The following is a 23,877-nucleotide window of genomic DNA, read 5'->3' on the forward strand; positions in this document are numbered from 1 at the left end:
CCCTTAGGACTGCTTTTGCTGCATCCCAAAGATTTTGAACGGTTGTATCTTCATTCTCATTAGTTTCCATGAATCTTTTTAATTCTTCCTTAATTTCCTGGTTGACCCTTTTATCTTTTAGCAGGATGGTCCTTAACCTCCATGTGTTTGAGGTCCTTCCAAACTTCTTGTTGTGATTTAGTTCTAATTTCAAGGCATTATGGTCCGAGAATATGCAGGGGACAATCCCAATCTTTTGGTATCGGTTCAGACCCGATTTGTGACCCAATATGTGGTCTATTCTGGAGAAAGTTCCATGTGCGCTTGAGAAGAATGTGTATTCAGTTGAGTTTGGATGTAAAGTTCTGTAGATATCTGTGAAATCCATCTGGTCCAGTGTATCATCTAAAGCTCTCGTTTCTTTGGAGATGTTTTGCTTAGAAGACCTATCGAGTATAGAAAGAGCTAGATTGAAGTCACCAAGTATAAGTGTATTATTATCTAAGTATTTCTTCACTTTGGTTAATAATTGATTTATATATTTGGCAGCTCCCACATTCGGAGCATATATATTGAGGATTGTTAAGTCCTCTTGTTGAATAGATCCTTTAAGTATGATATAGTGTCCCTCTTCATCTCTCACTACAGTCTTTGGGGTAAATTTTAGTTTATCTGATATAAGGATGGCTACCCCTGCTTTCTTTTGAGGACCATTCGAATGGTAAATGGTTCTCCAACCTTTTATTTTCAGGCTGTAGGTGTCCTTCTGTCTAAAATGAGTCTCTTGTAGACAGCAAATAGATGGGTCCTGCTTTTTTATCCAGTCTGAAACCCTGCGCCTTTTGATGGGGTCATTAAGCCCGTTCACATTCAGAGTTACTATTGAGAGATATGAGTTTAGTGTCATCATGATATCTATTCAGTCCTTGTTTTTGTGGACTGTTCCACTGAACTTCTTCTTAAAGGGGAATTTTAAGAGGCCCCCTTAAAATTTCTTGCAGAGCTGGTTTGGAGGTCACATATTCTTTTAGTTGCTGCCTGTCTTGGAAGCTCTTTATCTCTCCTTCCATTTTGAATGAGAGCCTTGCTGGATAAAGTATTCTTGGTTGCATGTTCTTTTCATTTAGGACCCTGAATATATCTTGCCAGCCCTTTCTGGCCTGCCAGGTCTCTGTGGAGAGGTCTGCTGTTACCCTAATACTCCTCCCCATAAAAGTCAGGGATTTCTTGTCTCTTGCTGCTTTAAGGATCTTCTCTTTATCTTTGGAATTTGCAAGCTTCACAATTAAATGTCGAGGTGTTGAACGGTTTTTATTGATTTTAGGGGGGGATCTCTCTATTTCCTGGATCTGAATGCCTGTTTCCCTTCCCAGATTAGGAAAGTTTTCAGCTAGAATTTGTTCAAATACATATTCTGGCCCTCTGTCCCTTTCGGCGCCCTCGGGAACCCCAATTAAACGTAGGTTTTTCTTCCTCAGGCTGTCGTTTATTTCCCTTAATCTATCTTCATGGTCTTTTAATTGTTTGTCTCTTTTTTCCTCAGTTTCCCTCTTTGCTATCAACTTGTCTTCTAGGTCACTCACTCGTTCTTCCACCTCGTTAACCCTCGTCGTTAGGACTTCTAGTTTGGATTGCATCTCATTCAATTGATTTTTAATTTCTGCCTGATTAGCTCTAAATTCTGCAGTCATGAAGTCTCTTGAGTCCTTTATACTTTTTTCTAGAGCCACCAGTAGCTGTATAATAGTGCTTCTGAATTGGCTTTCTGACATTGAATTGTAATCCAGATTTTGTAACTCTGTGGGAGAGAAGACTGTTTCTGATTCTTTCTTTTGAGGTGAGGTTTTCCTTCTAGTCATTTTGCTCAGTGCAGAGTGGCCAAAAGCAAGTTGTATTGGGAAAAAGAGAAAAAGAGAGGAGAGAAAGAAGGAAAGAAAAGAGAAAGAGAAAAAAAAAGGGAAGAAAAAAAAAAAACGAAAAAAAAAAAAAGAAGAAAAAGAGAAAGAAAAAGAAAGGAGAAAAAAAAGGGGGTGGGGGAAGGAAACAAATCCAAAAGCAAAACAAAACAAAAACAAAAACAAAAACAAAAACAAACAAAAAAAGAACCACCGGGGAGTATCTTCTGATTCTGTGTACTTTAAGTCCCTTGGCTTCTCCTGGAAGTTGTCCGTCTAGCTGGTGTTCTGGGGGAGGGGCCTGTTGTGCTGATTTTCAGGTGTTAGCAGTTGGGGGAGCTGCTGTGCCCCTGCCTGGTGCAGGGCTCGGTGGGGGTTGTTTACCCCGTGAGGCCGCAGGAGGAACAGCCCCAGTGGCGGGGCAGCTCTGGAGCCCTGGATTCAGCTCCGGCAGGAACTCCGTCTGCAGGGCCTGGAGGCTCCGGGGCGGGGCCGCTGATGTGCTCAGCTGGGGCAGGAGCTTCCTTGCGGTCCTGGGCCCTCCCGGCCTCTGCCTGTCCCGGGGGAGGCGGGATCCTGGGCTGTGTCCCGGCGCCCTGTGCTCCGGAGCCTGCGCTGTTGGATTCGCGCTCCCGGGCCGCGCAGCCCCCTCCGCGGAGCCGCCGCCCGAGCCCCCCGAGCTGCTCCGGGTCCCGCCGTGCGCGCTGCAGCCCTTAGGGAGCTCGGCGCACTCTCCCGGGGCGCAGGTGTCTATTAGTGTCCCAGGGAGCCCGAGGGCATCCCCGCCCTCCTGGGTCCTGCTCCAACTCCCCGCGAGCCCCTTTCCCCCGGGAAGGTCGGTGCAGCTCCTGCGTCTCCGGGACGGGGCTCTCCTGTCCTGGGGACACTCGCCCCGGCCTCAGCCCGGCTCCTCGCGGGCCCCTCCCCTTGGAGGCCTTTGTTTCTTTACTTCTTTTCCCCCGTCCTCCTACCTTGATAGAAGCGCGAACTCTTCTCACTGTCGCATTCCAGCTGGTCTCTCTTTAAATCTCAGGCCGAATTCATAGATTTTCAGGATGATTGGAAGGTTTTCTAGGTAGTTTGGTGGAGACAGGTGATTTGGCGACCCTACTCTTCCGCCATCTTGCTCCTCCCCCCCTGTATACTTTACAGTTAAGTTGATGTATCTCTAAAATTCTCTTACTCTAAAAATTTGGTAATGATGTTTAATATTTCACTATGTATAAATAAATATATTTGAATTTTTAAGCCATGGATATATATATTTTTAAAGGCTTAAAACGTATTTTAATAAGTTGATGCTGCATCACTACTCCATTTCTCAGAAAAACTCCAAAGGTATCAGAGACAAATCAAACATGGTACACCAATTTTAAAAAAATGCACAGCATAACTACCTAAGATAGGCAAGGTTAAGAGCTACTGTCTGACCTTCAGCATACAGCAACCCTGTTCCCAAGATTGTACTAAGGCTATCAAGAAAAGCTGTGAACAGCATCATAGACATAAAAGGGCCATTCCTGGGTTGTCCTTACCCAGAAAAAAGATGGAGGCAACTTAACACAAGATTTTTTAAAGATACACTAAAATGAAAATCTCTAAGAGAAAGGTCTTGCTTCAGACATGAAGGGGTAATATATGGGATATAACAGAATCATATGTATGTTGTCTGTGACCTCTTTGGACATTTGCCTGAATTCCCACCTGTGAGTGAATGGAGTGGGGCTAAGGTCATTGGGGGATATTTGTTTTCGTGGTGTATGTGGCAGTGTCTATGGGTTGGAGGATATAAGAATGAGAAAGCAAAAAGAACAGGATGGACAAGATTGGAATGATCAAGATTAATGGGGGCTCTAACTGGATTTTTCTAACCATTTTGCCATGGTTCCACCCCTCAAGACCCTCAACAATCACATGAGACTTCAGGAATGCACCACACAGAATCAATTAGTTAAACGATATACCACACAGAACTGATTTGTTAAATATCACCTCTCCCTTGCCCTCAGCCTCCAGTAAACTCCCTCAGAGTAGTACAGGCAAGGAAGACCTAACTATTGGGAGGAATCCCTAACACTTTTCCAGGGCTGAATTCTGACTAGTCCAAAAAGGCTCCTTCTTTTAAGGGTTTTTGGGAAACTAGACATTGAAATTGTTATTAGTATCTGTGACGTTTGTTTGGAGCAAATTCAGCTCCAGGAGCTGCATGGTTGAATGCAGGAGGGGGTCCACCAATTACCCCAATTCCTTCCATTGTAGCAGCCTGGCCAAAGCGTTCAGTTGTTGGTGGGGTCAACCCCAAGGTTCCGTCTGGCATCATAGTGGCAGGTCCTGGAGGAGCTGGGGTACCAGGTGGCACTGGAGCAGGGGGCATGGCACCTCTATTGTTTATGCCCATAGCACCTCCCATAGCCATCTGGCCAACCCATATCTCCTGTTCTTTCGCATCAGGGAATGTTCCCTTGAATCCTGCCCGCTGTCACCGCATCATTTCTTCTTCTTTTTTATTTTTTTTATTTAAAGATTTTATTTATTTATTAATGAGAGACACACACACACACAGAGAGAGAGAGAGAGAGAGAAAGAGAGAGGCAGAGACACAGGCAGAGGGAGAAGCAGGCTCCATGCAGGGAGCCCGACGCGGGACTCGATCCCCGGTCTCCAGGATCACACCCTGGGCCAAAGGCAGGCGCTTAACCGCTGAGCCACCCAGGGATCCCCTCATTTCTTCTTCTTGCTGCCACATTTCTTCCTCTCGGTGTCTGAGCTCCTCCTCCTGCCTGAGCTCCAGTTGCTTTCGTTTTTGCACTTCTTGGTTGTGCAGCTCTTCCATCCTCCTAAGTTCTTCTTGACGCCTCATCAAATCCTGTCTCATTAGCATGACCTGGTGCTCATGGCGGGCAGCCTCCACCTCCATCTCCAGCTTCTCATGAGCTTCCTTGATGTGGCAGCCCACTTGGTCCTGCTGCTGCTTCTCCATCTCAGTCAGTGCCTTCCAGCGCATGGCATACTCATGCTCAAAGGATCCAGGCTGTGCAAATCTGGGTGGCTGCTCTCACCCCTTGTGAAATTGCTGATTCTTTATAACCAGTTTCTCTGGAAGTCCCTCTTCATCATCCAACTGGTCCATGGGCTCCACAGTCCCAGGCCGAGGAAATGTGGTTAGCAGGAAGGAACCTTCCCCTGTACCTGTCCAGAGCTTTCCGAGCAGCTGGCTTCCCTGAGAATTCAACAATGCCTTTTCCTGAGGGCCTTCCTCCATCATCCACGAGGACTATAGCCCTTTCCACCTGGCCAAACGCAGAAAAGGCTTCCTCCAGCAGTTCATTGGAAACATACTGAGGAAGGTTTCCGACCATAAGGGATGCACTATAGCAGGCAAAGCGCACACGCAGCTGCTTTCCATGAAGTGGCATGTTGTCCAATTCTACTTTGGCAATCTCCACTAGGGTTTGTCTTTCCAAGCTGATAAAGCCAAAGCCCTTATCCTTATGAATGAAGACTTCACCCGCTTTCCCATATTTCTCAAATAGTTTCCTCATCTCCTCCTCAGTGATATCAGGAGGAAGATTGCCCACAAAGAGCCGGCTACGTTGGGTGAAGGTCTTCTCTCCTGGTTCCCCAAAATTCCTCAGGTCAATAGTCAAGCCTTCATTTTGGCTGCTGGCTTGTTGCCCATTTGCAGGTATTGGTAAGCCATGGATATATTATTTGTAACCACTAGTATATCATTTGGGGCTTGTCTATATACTAATACTTACTGGTATTAAGGAAAGCTTATTTTTTTAAAAAAAGCATAAATCTTTGTTTATACTTTCTCTGCTGAAAACCCTTCAATTGTTTCTCTCAGCCTCCAAAAAAATGTCCAACTTCTTCTACAGGATTTTCAAGATTCTTGAAAGGTTTTCAAGAAGGTGTTGACTCCTCTCTTTCTTTTGTTCGAACTCTCATCTTTTCCAACTGTCCCACTGCAATCACACTGATTCCTTTTCAGGTTCCAGAATAAGCTATAATCTTCATCTTTAGTGTTTCTTTGAATAAACTGCTTCCCTACTTGATGGCTTCCCTACCTCCTATTTCTCCTGTGACATCTACTCATTATTTAGCTTTAAATTAGGAGATGATTTCCCTAACCTAAGATTCAGTTACAGAGCACTCTGTGCTTACAGCTATCACAGCTCTTATTACACTGGAAATCAACTGTCAATTCATACATAGTTCTCTTGAATTGGATTATGTCTTATAATTTTTGTAACTTTGCTCTTAGAAATGTTCGATACATGATAGGTTCTTATTAAATATTTATTGAGTGCATGAGTTAGATATTTTGCCCAAGGTCATAACTTAACAATTTTTTGTTAGAGTTAGTATTGCTAAATGCTTAATTTTGAACCATTTAGGCTTATAATTTTCTTTTCTCCCTTAATTTGTGTTCCTTTTCTTCTTTCTCTTGTTAGAATGCAAGCTCCATGATAACAGGGATCTTCATCTGTTTTGTTCATTGATGATACAAACCTTACAGAAGAAAGCTAGGACATAGTAAGCACTCAATAAATATTTATTGAATGAATAAACTCCCTTCTCTAGAAATAATGTAGAGCAATGCTTTCTTATCAACTTTATTGAGGTATACTTTACATATGGTAAAATATATCTATTCTAATTGTATAGTTTCATGTGTTTTTGACAAATCATTATGCCCATGTAACTACCATTATAATCAAGATATGGAACAATTTCATCACTTCAAAAGTTGCCTTGTACTTTTTTTCAGTCAATAAGTCCAGACCCAGGGCAGCCTGGGTGGCTCAGCGGTTTAGCACCGCCTTTGGCCCAGGGCATGATCCTGGAGACCTGGGATCAAGTCCCACGTCGAGCTCCCTGCACGGAGCCTGCTTCTCCCTCTACCTGTGTCTCTTCCTTTTTGTCTGTCTCTCTCTCTCTCTCTCTCTTTGTGTGTCTCTCATGAATAAATAAATAAATAAAATCTTTAAAAAATAATAATAAGTTCAGGCCCAGGTAACCACTGATGTATTATTAGTATAGATTAGATTTGCCTTTTCTAAAGTTTCTCATAAATGGGATCACATGATATGTATGTTTAAAAATCTAATTTTTTCCCCTCAGCATAATGTTTTAGAGATAATGATTTATAGTAAATTTCTTGTTTTATGTGAGTTTTGTTGTATCCATGTCATGGCTTGACTTGTAAGCATTCTTTCTCCCCACATTTTAGCCCAGTACTGGATATTCCTATGCCCAGTGTTCCTGTTTCCAGTTTCCTGCAGTGTTATTGTAGGAACCAGGTGGTGGCAGCAGCCCACTGCACAGAACCCACTTCAGAGTTCTGAGCCCATGTCTCAGTGTCCTTTAGTTAGATGATGTATGGCTGAAAGAGGGTCTGAATATGATTCTTTCTCTAAATGATTAATTGTGGCAGTGTTTTTCCTTGGCAAGTTTTCTTTATTTTTATAATTCTTTCTTTAAGAAATGAGACTTGATAGCTTTAGATTTGGGACCACAACTTTTAGAAATAAAATGTATGAGTCCTGAAATCAGACTTCAGAATTCAAATTCTGTCTGTATCACTAACTAGCTATGTGACCCTGGGCAAGTTAACTAGTCTGTAAACTACAGGTGCTTTTTAGGGTCACAGTGAGGATTAGATATGTTAAATTGTGCTAAGTACTTAGAAGAGTGCCCAGCATGCAGTACCTCTCAGTAAGTTTTTGTTGATATTGTTACCTATGTCGTTGAAGGAATATTTTACGATATATAAATACAAATATATTTATCTCTGAAACCTGAATATATACACAGGAGTCCTCAAAACTTTCTGGCAGTCACTTACTTTTGAAACTTTGATATGTTCTGAGTGCTGTGATTTATTTTTGAGAAACTTCCATATTTTTATTATACAATTCAAATCCTGCTCAAATCCCATGAGAAAAAAGATCTCGTCCAAATCTTATGATGAAGTGACAACCCCTTAGACATATTTACTTTCCTTGAGGAAAAGACATTTCCTTATAAGTGAATATATTTTCTCAATAAACGAAGGTTTAATTTCCACATGGAAAGATGATGTCTGACAAACTGAATTATTATGTCAGTCAGAAATAACTTTTAAAAAGTGTAATTAAAAATATAATTTTAAATTTTAAATCACTTATTTAAAAGCAAAGGATATTTTTGTAAAGCAGAAGTGGAAAACACTAACATCTAAACTAATATGTGTGTAGATAGTTAAACTATTATCTCTTAGCTTCAGATCCATTCTCTGTTCACCTTTATGATGTTGGGGCTGGGATTCTCAAACCCCATTACTTCTTTGCCAGCTGGCTCCCTGTTAAGCCAGGTCAACAGTGCTAGAAGGAGACCAGAAGACTGGAGGAAGCAGAAAAGCCTGCCCCATCCTGTCTCCTTCCAATTTCTCTCCCATCAACCAAGCAAAGGTACCTTGAATGCAGTGATTTTCATTAACCACAGTTGATTCTAGTTTGCAATGATCGCAGTACTCCTAGAACCAGCCCCATTGTACCATCCAGAGACATTAGTGCCAGCTAGCTCATGTCCCTTCTTCAGAGGTCTCTGTCTTGCTCTCTGGTCCCTCCTCCAAACACCAGGAGCTCCGTTAACTGCTGAGCAGCAACGATTCCTCAGGGGTCTGAATCTTAGCCTGAAGAGTTTCTTCCTTCAATCTTCTTAGATTTAATTTCCAAACACTTCTCTTTATTCTATATCTATAGCAGTGATAACTGCTTTCTTCAATATCCATTTTCACAATAGTTTCAGTATTCCATTTGCCTTGTCAGTTTTCCAATACCTGTTAATAATACTTTATATTAAATATGTGGCAATATGTCATGTAAGTCTTCATCAGTAAACTTCCCAGACCATCTGTCCATTTATTTATTTATTATCAACCTGCCTTTCTTTTAATCTATTTATCTATTTATCTAGTCAGTACATTTTTATCAAGAGGTTTACATTTTGTGGAGAGCACTTGTCAGTCTGAGTTGGGGTAAACAATTCTCTTTGTGGTGTGGTTTGAAATATACTTTCTGGCACCAGCATATCTCTCTCTTTAGCTTGTTGCTTACTAAAATTTCCATCATGAAGAGAGTCATCCTTTTGATGAGTGATGAGTTTTGTATCTCTGGAGATCCTCTTAAAATGCAAATACTCAGGCATCTGGAGTGGCTCAGCGGTTTAGCGCCGCCTTCAGCCCAGGGCGTGATCCTGGAGACCCGGGATCGAGTCCCACGTTGGGCTCCTTGCATGGAGCCTATTTCTCTCTCTGCCTGTGTCTCTGCCTCTCTCTCTCTCTTTCTGTCTCTCATGAATAAATAATAAATAAAATCTTTAAAAAATGCAAATACTCCTTAGAGGATAGGGTATAGTGTCAATGATATTATAACATAAATTAATGGATCATATTGGAACATTTTAAGTCTTCATAACTAGCCTATGAGCTCTGTCTTCCATGTCCTCCTGTATCCTCTGGACTCTCTTGGTAACCATTCCCTCAATGAGTATGTGTCAAATGCATGGGGCAATCGAGGTAGGGAAGACTTGAGGTATAGGACAGGAGGCAATGTCTGTGTGTGGTGATCTCATAGTCAGGAAGCAGCCTGAGAGCGATGGCTGTCTGGGAAAGAGGAAGGAGCAGAGAAATGGCAGGAAAGAATGTTGAGGATAAACTTTATTTGAAAAATTATGTCTCATGCTGGCTTCCTGAGGCAGAGATTGTGTTTAAGAGAAATAATAGAATAGAATAATCTTTTATGGGAAAAGTAATAAGAAGTTATTGATTGAATCATAGTATTGGCCCACCCCTTCCTCTACTCTATCCCATCTATATTAATGTAAAATTAGTCATGAAATCAAGTTTACTAAGAATCACTGACCTAGGCAAACTAAATAGGTGAAATAAATCAGAGATAAAAAATTGTATTTCTTGGGGCACCTGGGTGGCTCAGTCAGTTAAGCATCCAACTCTTGATTTCTTCTCAGGTCATAATCTCTGGGTTGTGAGATCCAGACCAGCAGTGGGCTCTGCACTGGGTGTAGAACCTGCTGGGGATTCTCTCTCACTCTCTCTCTCTGTCCCTCCCCCCAATCCCACTTATGTTATTCGTCTCTCTAAAAAACAGAACAAAACAAACTGTATTTCTTCTGTAATCCATTTCCTCCCCTCAGGCAAGATCAGTTTTCCTTAAGCAGTTATGGGGGGGGGGGATTGATAAAGACCAACTCAGCCCCTGTTATCTCCATCTCTCCTCATTATCATTTACAAGGTTTCTAGCACTGACATTTTTCATCAGCTTTTTTCTTGTCTCCAAAAATTGTCAAATAAATGTTTAGTTATATCAATATCTATGTCCAAATCTATATTTCTTTTTTTCTTAAGAGAGTTGTCCTTACAAAGGGCTTCTTTGTAGGATAAGCTGCATTGTAGAAGTATTACAAAATCAAACGAAAAGATGGCTCAAAGGGAGTAATGTCAACATCATGGTAGAAAAATAAGACATCTTTTGTTTTTGTTCCCCAACTCAATGACAATAATTTGGTATTTATCCATAGATAAAAGAGCTTTTATGAAAACTGTGGGATCAAGTACCATATGACAAAAGACCCAGGAGGAGTCTCACTCACATGTGTATTGAGCAATAAGTATACAAACCTAAGTACTGGCTGTGTTTTCTGCAGCGGTCCATGAACCTGCTCCAGCCCACCTTAACCACTGTCCACTATCTAGGGCCTCCTCAAAAACACTGTCATTGACACTCACTTATAGATGAGAGAGACTTTGTGAAAGTCCAGGCTTCTGAGAAGTTCCAGCACACTGCTGGAGGAAACACAAAGAAACAAACAAAAATATATTTATATATACATTTTTTTTTTTCTGAGTTTGGACATACTGGATTAAGAGAATTAGCTTGACTTTACCCACATCACCCCTTTCCTCAGGCAGTACAGCTCAGGGTCAGGAAAGATCTTCCTCAACCTGTGATTTATCCTGTGGGGGAAAGGGAGAGCATGTGAGTGCATGTGAGTGCAACTGGCTTCCCCAGTTGTGCAGGACACTGCAAAAGGGGATCATTTCTCTCTTACCTACTCAGAATACTGAATAAAAAGATATAAAGTTTATAAAAAAGAGATATAAAGTATACTGAGATATAAAGTTTAGGGCATGTAGGGGGTCCTGGGTGGCTCATTTGGTTAAACATTTGCTTTCATTTCAGGTCATGATCCAGGGTCCTGGGATCAAGCCCCTCATTGGGCTGCCTGCTCAACGAGGAGCCTGCTTTTTCCTCTTCCTCTGCCTGTCGCTCCCCCTGTTTGTGTGTGTGCTCTCTCTCTTTCTGTCAAATAAATACATAAAATCTTTTAAAAATTAGGGGTGGGAAGAGACTGGGAGAGAGGCAGATAAGACTCTCAAGGGGCATTAAAGGGGTACAGATCCTAACTTCACTGTGGTCCCCATCAAGAGGCTTGCTTGTCTCATGCTGGGAGCCACTGGGAATGCCACACTTGTGGATGCCCCCAACTGGCCTACAGGCATCCTCAGCATCTAATGAGCCTTGCCCTCCCCATCCTATGACCAACAGCACTCCTGATAGCAGTGGTGGGAATAAACTTTGATAGATATCTGGTTGGGAATGTGGCGAAAGCTGGGCTGAATTTGAGGGTTGGGCAGAGATCACAAATTTGAGCTTTAGTGCCACCTTTGGGAAAACAAAAAGAAGCTATCCTTACTCTGCCGAATGGAAAGAAGGCATAAAAACTTGAAAATCTTGCCACAAGAGGGAATAAGTAGCACAGAACAGTTGTATCTATATAGAAAGTTTGAGAAAGTCTCAGAATCCCTATCAGGGTTAATGGAAGCTATTTCTTATTTGAAGACAATTGGTAAAGATGGAGAAGGTGACTGCTACTTCAAATGCAAACACAGCAATGCAACACTTTAAGTAACATGACATTGAAAGAAACATGACATAACCAAAGGATCACAATAATTTCCAGGGACCAACCCCAAAGACATGGAGGTCTGCAATTTAAAGAATTAAAAATAGCTGTTCCCAGAATTCAGTGAGGTACAACAAAGCAGAGAAAGACAATTCAATGAAATAAAGAAAATGAGAAGTTAAACAGAAATAGAAACCCTAAAAATTCAGACAAAAAGTTTTCAAGCTGAGGAATATAATGAATAAAATTAAAAATAAAATAGAAAACATCAGCAAAAGAATGACTCAAGCAAAAGAAAAAAATATTTGAGAAAGAAGACATGAACTATGAAATTATGTAGTCAAAGGAGAACCAAAAAATTGGGGAGGGAAAGGAGTTAAGACAGTGGAATAGTAAGGGGACCCTGCGCTTGCCTTGACCTTCCAACACAGCTAGATCAATATCAAATCATTTTGAACACTTAGGAGATTGATCTAAGGATTAAGAAAACAGTCTTCAAAATTAGAGGGTGAGAAACCAGCAGGTATGACGTGTGGAGACATGAATTGAGGAAGAGAAAAGCCAGGGTGCCACAGAGGAAAATGAGTCCTTTCTGCAGAGAAAGTGTTGCAGAATTGCAGGGTTCTTGTCTCAAGGTCGGAGAATGAATCTTAAAAACAAAAAACAAAAACAAAGAATGAATCTTGTGGACACAAAATGGTAAAGCAAAAAGTTTATTAATTGAAAGTGAGAGCAAAAAGGAAAGATGAAATCTCTCTAGAGTGAGAGGGATCCTGAAGATTGCCACTGAGGGCTTTTAGTGGCAGTCTTTTATTAAGAACTGACTGGGATTCTTGTGGCCTTGAGGTTCTTGTGCTGACTTGGTTTGTTCCCTTACCTTTTGTTCAGCTCTGTCTCCACTTGCCAGGAATAGTTTTGGAATCCAATCAGGGAAGTCAGGGACTTCCTATCCCACCTGCCTACAATTTAAACCCTTCCCTACTCACCGGACAGGACCTGTAGGCAGAAAGAGCTATACTGGGAGTGTAAAGAGTGACTCATTGTATACTTTTTAATTACTAGGGGTTAGGGAGAGTGCAAGTCTCCAAGAAATCTGGAAGCAAAACTTTCAGGACCTTGAGGGGCCAGATGTCACCAAGATATGGTTACTTTTAAACATTAAGGTAGAAACACAGCCATGAGTTCCTTGAGGAAGGTCATGCTTTTTATGTTTCAGGTATCTATCAGTGGGCTGCAAGCTGTAGAAGATTTTGATTTAAGCTACATTTCTTATGCCTTTGTTTCCCACATCAAGAGGACAGAGAGAGACAGAGAGAGAGGGAGTGAGAGCAGCATGTTGGAATCATGCAAGAAAAACACTCCCCCAAAAGCATTGTTTGGGGAATTGAGAGAAACTGACTATTGAAAGTTTTTACAAAAATAGAGTCCAAATTCTACGGGTTTAGAAGTCCATGCCACTTGCCAGAGTCAAGCCAGTTACTCAGCAGTGCTCATATGGAGAGGGAGGGCAAACAACCAGGATTGGACAGTGGACAGGGTTCCTCTAGTTTGCACAGGGAGAGAACATTCCCATTCCTGGAGCAGATTTGAAAGAGGGTATATTGCCTTTCCAAGGACAAAAGACCCACCAGGTGCCATGAGTGGCTGTTCATCAGTAAGGGACAGAAACATGCACAAAGGTAGATAACCTGGTTGCAGCTCTTTGCTGTGCTTCACCATAAACTCCAATCACTTGTGCAGCCCTGAGACTGCTTTTCTGGGAAAAAAAAAAAAAAAAACAAAACAGCAACAGAAACAGCTCTGCAAGTTTCTCCTCTAGGGGATGGGAGTGGGTCTGTGCCTTGCAGGGTCCTTTAATATTTGGAATGTTGAATCCCAGCCCAGGACCAAACACAGAACTGTGGCATATCATTGGCCTGGACACAGGCGGGTTGAGGGCAGGGATCTGATGGAAGCTTGGGACCGAAGAGAGATTGTTTGATTTTTTGTGAGGGCTTCCTGGACAGCAGTAGGTGGGCCTCCCCTTCCTGGGATGGGGGGTGGTGGAGGGGGGAGTGGTGGTGACACCATCTTCCTCTCACCCACTAGCACAGACTTCAGTGTGCAACTCAGCGCCCCCAGTGGAGGCTGGAGGCGTTTACACCAAACCCTGCCCCCGCTGCACCCAGGAGGGCATCTTTATAATAGGGGAGGTCTGACTGTGAGACAGTGCAGTGGGCCTCTCTCCCAGAGGACCAGTACCGGCTGCCCCACATCCATCAAGTCTACTGATCATAGAGTGTTTCAAAACATCAGCTTCGGGATCCCTGGGTGGCAACGGTTTGGCGCCTGCCTTCGGCCCAGGGTGTGATCCTGGGGTCGCGAGATGGAGTCCTGCGTCAGGCTCCTTGCAGGGAGCCTGCTTCTCCCTCTGCCTCTCTCTCTGTGTCTCTCATGAATAAATAGACTCTTAAAAAAACCAAAAACCAAAAACCAAAAAACATCGGCTTTAGTTGTGGTGGAAATAGGACCAGGCTTTTTTTTTTTTTTTTTTTTTTTTTTTAACTTTGGAATCAGTTAAAAAAAATATATATAATATATTTTGTCTTCTTACCTTTTCTCTCTTTAATTAATTAATTAATTAATTAATTTTTAAAGATTTTATTTATTTATTCATAGAGATGCAGAGAGAGAGAGAGAGAGAGGCAGAGACACAGGCAGAGGGAGAAGCAGGCTCCATGCAGGGAGCCCAACGTGGGACTCGATCCAGGGTCTCCAGGATCACGCCCTGGGCTGCAGGCGGCGCTAAACCGCTGCGCCACCGGGGCTGCCCTTCTCTCTCTTTTAAAATCAGAATTCCTTTTTATATTCTTTCTTTATATTCTTTCTTTCTTTTTCTTTGGAATCAGGTTTATAGTTTTTTGTTTCTTTTTTGGTTCCTCTTCATCTTCTCTTTTGGGTCAGGCTTTCTTTTCTTCTCTCTCTCTTTTTTTTTTAAACCAGGTTTAACAAACAAATCAAAGCACACCTAGTTAAACGTCCAAATTCACCACTACAAGCAAGGAGGAACTCTGCAGAGGACTAAGCTGGGAGAAAGAGTAGCCAAGACACAACAGCAGAGAGCACACAGCATATGCCATAAACACATCCTGAAGCATTAGACCCTGGACAGTGCATGACCTCTTCTTAATATAGCATTACTCTCAAAAGCAGAAAACATAACAAGCTTTCATTACACGCAAAAGACAGAAACTTAGCCAAAATGACAAGACAGAGGAATTGCCCACTCCCCCAAAATCAAGAAGAAACCACAGCAAAAGTTTCACTTAAAACAGATATAAGCAATATATCTGAACAAGTATTTAGGACTATAGTCATAAGTATACTACTTGGGCTTGAAAAAAACCATAGAAGACACCAGAGAAACCCAGGCTGCAGAGATAAACAACCTGAAAACAAGTCAAGACAAAATAACCTCTTATTTTTCAGGGTCTTTTCTGACTCCACACAAATATTAAGATGATTTGTTCCAAATCTCTGAAGAAAGTCTATGGTGTTTTGATAGGGATTGCATTGAACGTGTAAATTGTCCTGGGTAGCATAGATGTTTTCCACAATATTTATTCTTCCAATTAATGAGCATGGAATGTTTTTCCATCACTTTGTGTCTTCCTTAATTTCTTTCAAAAGTGTTCTGTAGTTTTTAGGGTATATATAGATCCTTTACCTCCTTGGTTAAGTTTACTCCTCGGTATCTTATACTGCTTTTGGGTGCAATTGTAAATGGGATTGACTCCTTAATTTCTCTTTCTTCAATCTCATTGTTAGTGCATACAAATGCCACTGACTTCTGGGCATTGATTTTGTGTCCTGCCACACTGCCGAATTGCTCTATGAGTTCTAGCAATCTTGGGGTGGAGTCTTTTGGTTTTCTATGTACAGTATCATGTCTTCTGTGAAGGGGGAGAGCTTGACTTCTTTGCCAGTTTGAATGCCTTGTATTTCTTTTTGTTGCCTGATTGCTGAGGCTGGACTTCTAGTACTATGTTGAATAGCAGTGGTGAGAGTGGACATCCCTGTCTTGTTCCTGATCTTAGGGAAAGGCTCTCAGTGTTTCCCCATTGAGAATGATGTTTGCTGTGGGCTTTTCATAGATGGTTTTTAAGATGCTGAAGAATGTTCCCTCTATCGCTACACTCTGAAGAGTTTTGGTCAGGAATGGATGGTGTATTTTCTCAAATGCTTTCTCTGCATCTATTGAGAGGATCATATGGTTCTTGTGTTTTCTCTTGTTGATATGATCTATCATGTTGATTGTTTTACAAGTGTTGAACCAACCCTGCATCCTGGGGATAAATCCCACTTGGTCATGGTGAATAATCTTCTTAATGTGTTGTTGGATCCCATTGACTAGTATCTTGTTGAGAATTTTGCATCTGTGTTCATCAGGGATATTGGTCTATAATTCTCCTTTTTGGTGGGGTCTTTGTCTGGTTTTGGACTTAAGGTGATACTGCCCTCATAAAATGAGCTCGGAAGTATTCTATCTTTTCTATCTTTTGGAACAGCTTTAGTAGAATAGGTATTATTTCTTCTTTAAATGTTTTATAGAATTCCCCTGGGAAGACATCTGGCCTTGGAGTTTTGTGTCTTGGGAGGTGTTTGATGACCGCTTCAATTTCCTCCCTGGTTATTAGCTTGTTCAGGTTTTCTATTTCTTCCTGTTCCACTTTGGGTAATTTGTGGTTTTCCAGAAATGCATCCATTTCTTCTAGATTGCCTAATTTATTGGCATATAGTGCTCATAATACGTTTTTAAAATTGTTTGTATTTCCTTAGTATCGGTTGTGATCTCTCCTCTTTCATTCATGATTTTATTAATTTGAGACTTCTTCCTTTTTAATAAGGCTGGTTAATGGTTTATCTATCTTATCAATTCTTTCAAAGAACCAACTCCTGGGTTTGTTGATCTGTTCTACAGTTCTTCTCGTTTATTTCATTGAGTTCTGCTCGCATCCTTATTATTGTTCTTCTTTTGCTTGTTGTAGGTTTTATTTGCTCTTCTTTCTCCAGTTCCTTTAGGTGTGAGGTATATTTGAGTTTTTTCCAATTTTTTGAGGGATGTTTGTATTGTGATGTATTTCCCTCTTAGGACTGCTTTTGCCGTATCCCAAAGATTTTGAACGGTTGTATCTTCATTTTCATTAGTTTCCATGAATCTTTTTAATTCTTCTCTAATTTCCTGGTTTACCCTTTCATCTTTTAGTAGGATGCTATTTAACCTCCACATGTCTGAGTTTCTTCCAAATTTCTTCTTGTGATTGAGTTCTGGTTTCAAAGCATTGTGGTCTGAAAATATGCAGGGGACAATCACAATCTTTTGGTATCGATTGAGACCTGATTTGTGACCCAGTATGTGGTCTATTCTGGAGAAAGTTTCATGTACACTTCAGAAGAATGTGTATTCCATTGTATTTGGACACAAAGTTCTGTATATATCTGTGAAATCCATCTTGTCCAGTGTATCATTCAAAGCCCTTGTTTCTTTGGTGATGTTGTGCTTGGAATATCTGCCATTTGCAGAAAGTGCCATGTTGAAGTCTCCCACTATTAGCGTATTACTATCTAAGTACCTCTTTATTTTGGTTATTAATTGATTGATATACTTGGCAGCTCCCACATTAGGGGCATAAATATTCATGATTGTTATGTCTTCTTGTTGTATAGACCCTTAAGTATGATATAGTGTCCTTTTTCACCTCTTACTACAGTCTTTGGGATAAACTTTAATTTATCTGATATGAGGATGCTATCCCTGCTTTCTTTTGAGGACCATTTGAATGGTAAATGGTTCTCCAACCTTTCATTTTCAGGCTGGAGGTGTCTTAGGTCTAAAGTGTGTCTCTTGTAGGCAGCAAATATATGGGTCTTGTTTTTTTATCCAGTCTGAAACCCCACGACTTTTGATGGGATCCTTTAGCCCATTCTCCTTCAGAGGAACTATTGAAAGATATGAATTTAGTGTCATAGTAATACCTACTCAGTCCCAGGGTTTGTGAATTATTTTTTTGGGTTTCCTCTTTCTTTTACCAGGTCCCCTTAATATTTCTTGAAGAGTTGTTTTGGTGGTCACATATCCTTTCAGTTTCTGCCTATCTTGGAAGCTCTTTATCTCTCCTTCTATTCTGAATGAGAGCCTTGCTGGATAAAGTATTCTTGGCTGCATGTTCTTCTCATTTAGTAACCTGAATAGATCCTGCTAGCCCTTTCTGGCCTGCAAGGTCTCTGTGGAGAGGTCTGCTGTTAATCTCATTTCTCCCCATATAATTAGGAATCTCTTATCTCTTGCTGCTTTAAGAATGTTCTCTTTATCTTTGTAATTTGTAAGTTTCACTATTAAATGTTGAGGTGTTGAACGATTTTTATTGATTTTGGTGGGGGGACCTCTCCATCTCCTGGATCTAAATGTCTGTTTCCCTCCCCAAATTAGGGAATTTCTCAGGTATGATTTGTTCAAATATGCTTTCTGGCCCTCTGGCCCTCTCGGCACTTTCTGGAGCCCCAATTATACATAGATCCTTCCTTCTGAGGCTATCATTTATTTCCCTTAACCTTTCCTCATGGTGTTTTGTTTTTCTCTTTTTTCCTCAGCTTCCTTCTTTGTCATCAACTTGTCTTCTATGTCACTCACTCTTTCTTCCACCTCATTAACTCTGGTCATTAGGACCTCCAGTTTGGATTGCATCTCATTGAATTGATTTTTAATTTCAGCCTGATTAGACCTAAATTCTGTAGTCATGAAGTCTCTGGAATCCTTTATGCCTTTTTCCAGAGCCACTAGTAGCTTTATAATTGTGCTTCTGAATTTGCTTTCCAACATCGAACTGAAATCCATATTCTGTAACTCTGTGGCAGAGAGTACTGTTTCTGCTTCTTTCTTTTGTGGTGAATTCTTCCTTCTGGTCATTTTGCTCAGTGCAGAGCGGTTGTATGAGCAGGCTGAGTCAAGAATATCAACCACGACCTAAGTAAGTTTTTCCCTAGATGATTCTGACGAGGTCAGAGATCAGAAAATGGAAATAAAGATCAGAACAAAATAAAAGGACCACTAGAGTGAAAAACAAATTTTAAAACAAAGTAGTAAGAAATAAATGGCCTAGAATCCCAAAGAAGAAGGAAAAGAAAAAAAGAAGAGAAAGAAGCAAAAGTAAAGAGAAAAAAAAAAAAAGAAAAAAGAAGAAAAAACGCAGAAAAAAAGGGGAGGACTGTGAGATGGTGGTGGTGAAGAAGTTGTAGTGGAGGGAGAATGTAGTCTGCCTGAGGGGTCCCAGAGGGTGATCCTCTTGGTTCTGAGTGTATTAAGTTCTGTAAGTTAGGTGTTCAGTCCCAACTTTATATTAACCAGCAATACTTGTACAAAGTCCCAGCATTGACCACCAAAACATAAATGACATAAAAGATGGGGGCAGAATGGGAATGAAGAGACAGTATTATCTCACAGAATGAACTAGCATGGTATACCTCTTGGTTCTGGGGGCATGCTGATTTCTTTAGAAGGTATTAACTTCCACCATTGTAGAACAAAATGAGGCAGAGAAAACAAAAAACATCAAAACAACATATCTTATATATCTCCCAAAATTAAGTAGAGTATGTTGAAGGGAATCTAGAAGTGGAAAATATATCTAGGACCTGTTATTGTAGAATATGAAAGTTAAAAAGGAAGAATCTTAAAAAATGAAGAGGTGGTAAATATTGTAGTTAAGGTGGGAAAAGAAAAAAAATTGGAAATTTACAGTCTGATATAAAAACGAATTGTACTGGAAAAAGGAAGAAAAAAATAGGAGGGGTACCCTCTGGTTCTATACACTGTAAATCCCTGCACTTCCCCTGGAGCTTTCCAGCGCTGCTTGGTCAAGAACTTGCCCTTCCCCGTCCTTCCAGCTGGTCTTCTGGGGCGGGGCCTGCTGTGCCGGTTCTCAGGTGTGTGCACCTGGGGAGATGCTCCACCCCTGCCGGTGCCGGGCTCAGCGGGAGCTGCTGACCCCGTGAGGCCCCGTCCCCTGGCGGCCCCGCCCCTCCCAGGCGCAGGGTGACCCAAGAGGGACAACCCCCCTGGCGGCGGCCGGGTCCCCAGCCCCGGCGTCAGCTCCCGCGGTACCGACCGCAGCTCCCCGTCCGCACTGGCCTGGATGCTCCGGGGCGGGGGGCGCGGCCCCGCACAGCTCGGGGGCGCCCGGCGGCGGCGGCAGGAGCGTCCCCGCCGTCCCGGGGGGAGCGCAGGGTCCCGGCCGTGTCCCCCGCGCCCTGGGCTCCGGGGCCTGCGCTGCTGGGGTCGCTCCCGGGGCCGCGGCTCCCGAAGGCAGCAGGGCGCAGCCCCCTCCGCCCGGAGCCCCCGCCCGCCCGGCTGCTCCCCGAGGCCCCGCCGGGCGCTCCAGCCCTTTCCCGCGCTCGGCCCGGGGGGTGTGGGGCGCCCTGCCCCGGGCGCACGTCCTGTCAGTGACCCCGGGAGGCTGGAGGCCCCTCCTGCGGTTCTGCCCGGGGTTCCCTGCTGAACATTTTTCTGTCCAGGAAGAATCTGGTGTGGATTTTTAGTTTCCACTTCTCCGGGACTGGCCTTTCCTGTACCAGAGGCACTCGCCTCGGGCTTTAGCCCGTCTCCTCCTGGTGCTCCTCCCCAACTTGATTCTGTTTTCTTTTTTCTGCCTTCCTACCTTGCTAGAAGTGAAAACCCTTCTCTCTGTAGCATTCCAAAGCTTTTCGCTCCTTAAGTCTCTGATCAAATTCATAGGTGTTCAGAATGATTTGGAAGTTATCTAGGTGAGTTGGTGGGGCCAGGTGAGTTGAGGACCCCTACTCTTCTGCCATCTTGCCCACCCCTCTAAATTTTTTTTAAATAAAGCACTGTTCCTAAGGATACTCACTAGACTTGAGAAAAGAGTGGAAGACATAAGTGAGATCCTTAACAGAGAAATAATGAATAACATAGTGGAGATAAAATACTCAATAAGTAAAATGAGAAACATGTTTTATGGAATGAACAAAAGAATGGAAGAAGCAGAGGAATGAATTAGTGACCTAGAATACAAGAGTAATGGAAAGTAATCAAGCAGAATAGAGAAAAAAGTTACACACACCGAGAATAGGTTAGGGGACTCAGTGACTCTATCAATCATAAGAACATGTGTATTATAGGAGTCCCAGAAGAGAAAGAGAGAGAAAAGGGGGCAGAAAATCTATTTGAGGAAATCATAGCTAGAAACTCCCCTAATTGAGAGTAGGAAACAAATATCCAGATCCAAGAAGCACAGGGAACTCTCATCAAAATCACAAAGCAGATGCACATTGAGACATGTTGTAATTAAATTTGCAGAATATAGTGATAAAGGAAAAAATTTAAAAATAGCCAGACAAAGAAGTTCTTACCTTACAAGAGAAAACCCATAAGGCTAGCAGATTTTTCAATAGAAACTTTGCAAGCCAGAAGAAAGTGGCAGGACATACTGAAAGTGCTGAATGGGAAAAATCTGCAGCCAAGAATACTCTCTCTAGAGAGGCTATCATTCAGAATACAAGGAGATATAAAGAGTTCCCCAAACAAAAACCAAACGAGTTTGAGACTACTAAACAAGCTTGCAAGAAATATTGAAGGGGACACTTTGAGTGAAAAGGAGAGACCAAAAGTGACAGTATTAGGGTAGGAAACACAAAGGCAGAAAAAGGACTATTTTGTAAAAAATCAGTCAAGGAACTCACCAAAAAAAAAAATAAATAAATAAAATATAATAGCATATACCTAAAACCTGAAGAGGAAAACAGAAAGGAATGAGAAAAGAGTGACTATCAATATAGATTGCTATTTGCAGTAGAAGTTATATACAAACCTAATGGTAACTATATTTCAAAACCCACTAATAAAAATGCAAGGAATAAAAAGAAAGAAATCCAAATATATCACTAGAGAAAAATCAGCAAAACATGAAAGAAAGACAAGATCAGAGAAAATCTTCAGAAACAATCACAAAGAACATGATAAAATGGCAGTAATGAGTATCTATCAATAAAGTGGGCTAAATGCTCCAATCAAAAAACATAGAGTGATAAAACAGACTTTTAAAAAAGACCCTTATATATGCTGTCTATAAGAGGCTCATTTTAGATGTAAAGATACTTATGATTGAAAATGAGAGAATAGAGAAACATCTATCATACAAATAGATATAAAAAAGAAAGCTGGAGTACTGATACATGGAACAAACTAGAATTTAAAACAAAGACAGCAAGAACTGTATGATCAATTAATCTTCAACAAAGCAGGACAACGGTTTTTGAAAATGGTGGAGTAAGAGGGCCCTAGGCTCATTTCACCCCATGAATAAAACTAGGTACCTATCAAATCATCCTAAGTGAAACTGACCTGAAGACTGACAGAACAAACTCCATAACTAAGGGAGGGAAGAGGCCACATCAAAGAAGGTAGGAAGAGCATTGACATGATTTAGGGGAGGAACAGATTGTGGATGCTGTAGAAAGGAGGGAACCATGGTCATGGAGAAGGGTGAGAGACAGAGAGAGGACAGGAGAATGCACAAGGAGAACATTTTCTCCAAAGCCAGTGGCTTGGAAAATGAGACGGACCAAATTTCATGAGTTCTTGGAACCAGCAGGGCTTAAAGCTTAGAGTTTTAAAAGTCAGTGGGCTTGGCTTGGATAGAGCCTGGCAGCACTGCCCTGATCTTGGAGAGAAAGTAGGGAAACAAAGTAGGGACAGACTGTGCAGAAATGGTGATCTGAAGAATGCTTGAGGTACACTATAGGGGGCAGTAGGCATACAAATGCCTTTCCAGGAGCCACTTGAGGGAAGAAGCTCAATGCCAATACAGGCTACCTAACTTGCTTATACCAAGCCCCATCTCTCTTTGCTATGGTGGGACTGCCTTTTTCAGTCAAGCTTGCCTGTTCCAGCATAGTGGGCCCCACCCGCAAAAGATGAGCACAAACCCATCCACCGACACTACATCTCCTAACCAACATTCTTCTGCAGGGCTTCACTTCTGGTGGAGTCGGTGTCAGGTCTCAATTCATAAGCAGACAAGAGCACATCTAGTTAAAACTCAGAACATTCAAGCCAGGGATCAAACACTGCCCACAGCAGCCAAGGAGAGCCTCTGCAGATGACTGGCCTGAAGGTTAGAGCAGCCAAAACACAATAGCAGGCATATGTAGCACACAGCAGAGACACTCCATGGGCACTACATGACCTTCCTAAGGCCATGAATTTCAGGACCAGGAAACATACTGGCTTTTCTAACACAAGGAAGAAGACAGAGACTTAAACAAAGTGCCAAGACGTGGAATTTATTCCAAATGAAATAATAAGATAAAGCCATGACCAAAGATCTAAGTGAAACAGATATAAGTGACATGCCTGATGGAGAATTTAAAGCAACAATCATAAGTATACTTACTGGGCTTGAGAAAAGAATAGAAGATAACAGTGAGACCCTTACAACAGAATAAAAAGAGCTAAAAAAGAATCAATCGTGCAATAAAACTGTGTAATAAACAATAAAATATAAAATAAAAATTATATTGCAGATAAGTTGTGCAATAAACAAAGTTGGAAACATACTTGGTGCAATGAACAGCAAGCCGGAAGCAGAGGAATTAATTAGAGACCTGGAAGATAAAATAATGGACAAAATGAAGTTGAAGAAAAGAGAGAAAGAAGAATATGCAACGTAGAATAGACAGGGAACTCAGTGACTCCATCAAACGTAATAACATTTGTACTATAGGCACCCCAGAAGAAGAGGGGGAAAAGGGGGCAGAAAATTTATTTCAAGAAATAATGGCACAAAGCTTCCCTAATGAAGGGAAGGAAATAGACCTCCAGATCCAGGAGGAGGCACAGAGAACTCCCATTAAAATCAGGAGGCACAGAGAACTCCCATTAAAATCAACAAAAGCAGGCCAACACCAAGACATGTTGTAACTAAATTTACAAAATATAAGGAGTGGCATGATATATTCAAAGTGCTGAGTGGAAAAA

General features: G+C 41.8%; 1 pseudogene; it reads right to left on the minus strand.

Moving 5' to 3' along the window:
* Positions 1-3,913: 3,913 nt before the first annotated feature.
* Positions 3,914-5,504, minus strand: LOC140640897 (non-POU domain-containing octamer-binding protein-like; annotated as a pseudogene).
* Positions 5,505-23,877: the final 18,373 nt, after the last annotated feature.

Source organism: Canis lupus, chromosome 10 (genome assembly GCF_048164855.1).
Source record: "Canis lupus baileyi chromosome 10, mCanLup2.hap1, whole genome shotgun sequence".
NCBI lineage: Eukaryota > Metazoa > Chordata > Mammalia > Carnivora > Canidae > Canis > Canis lupus.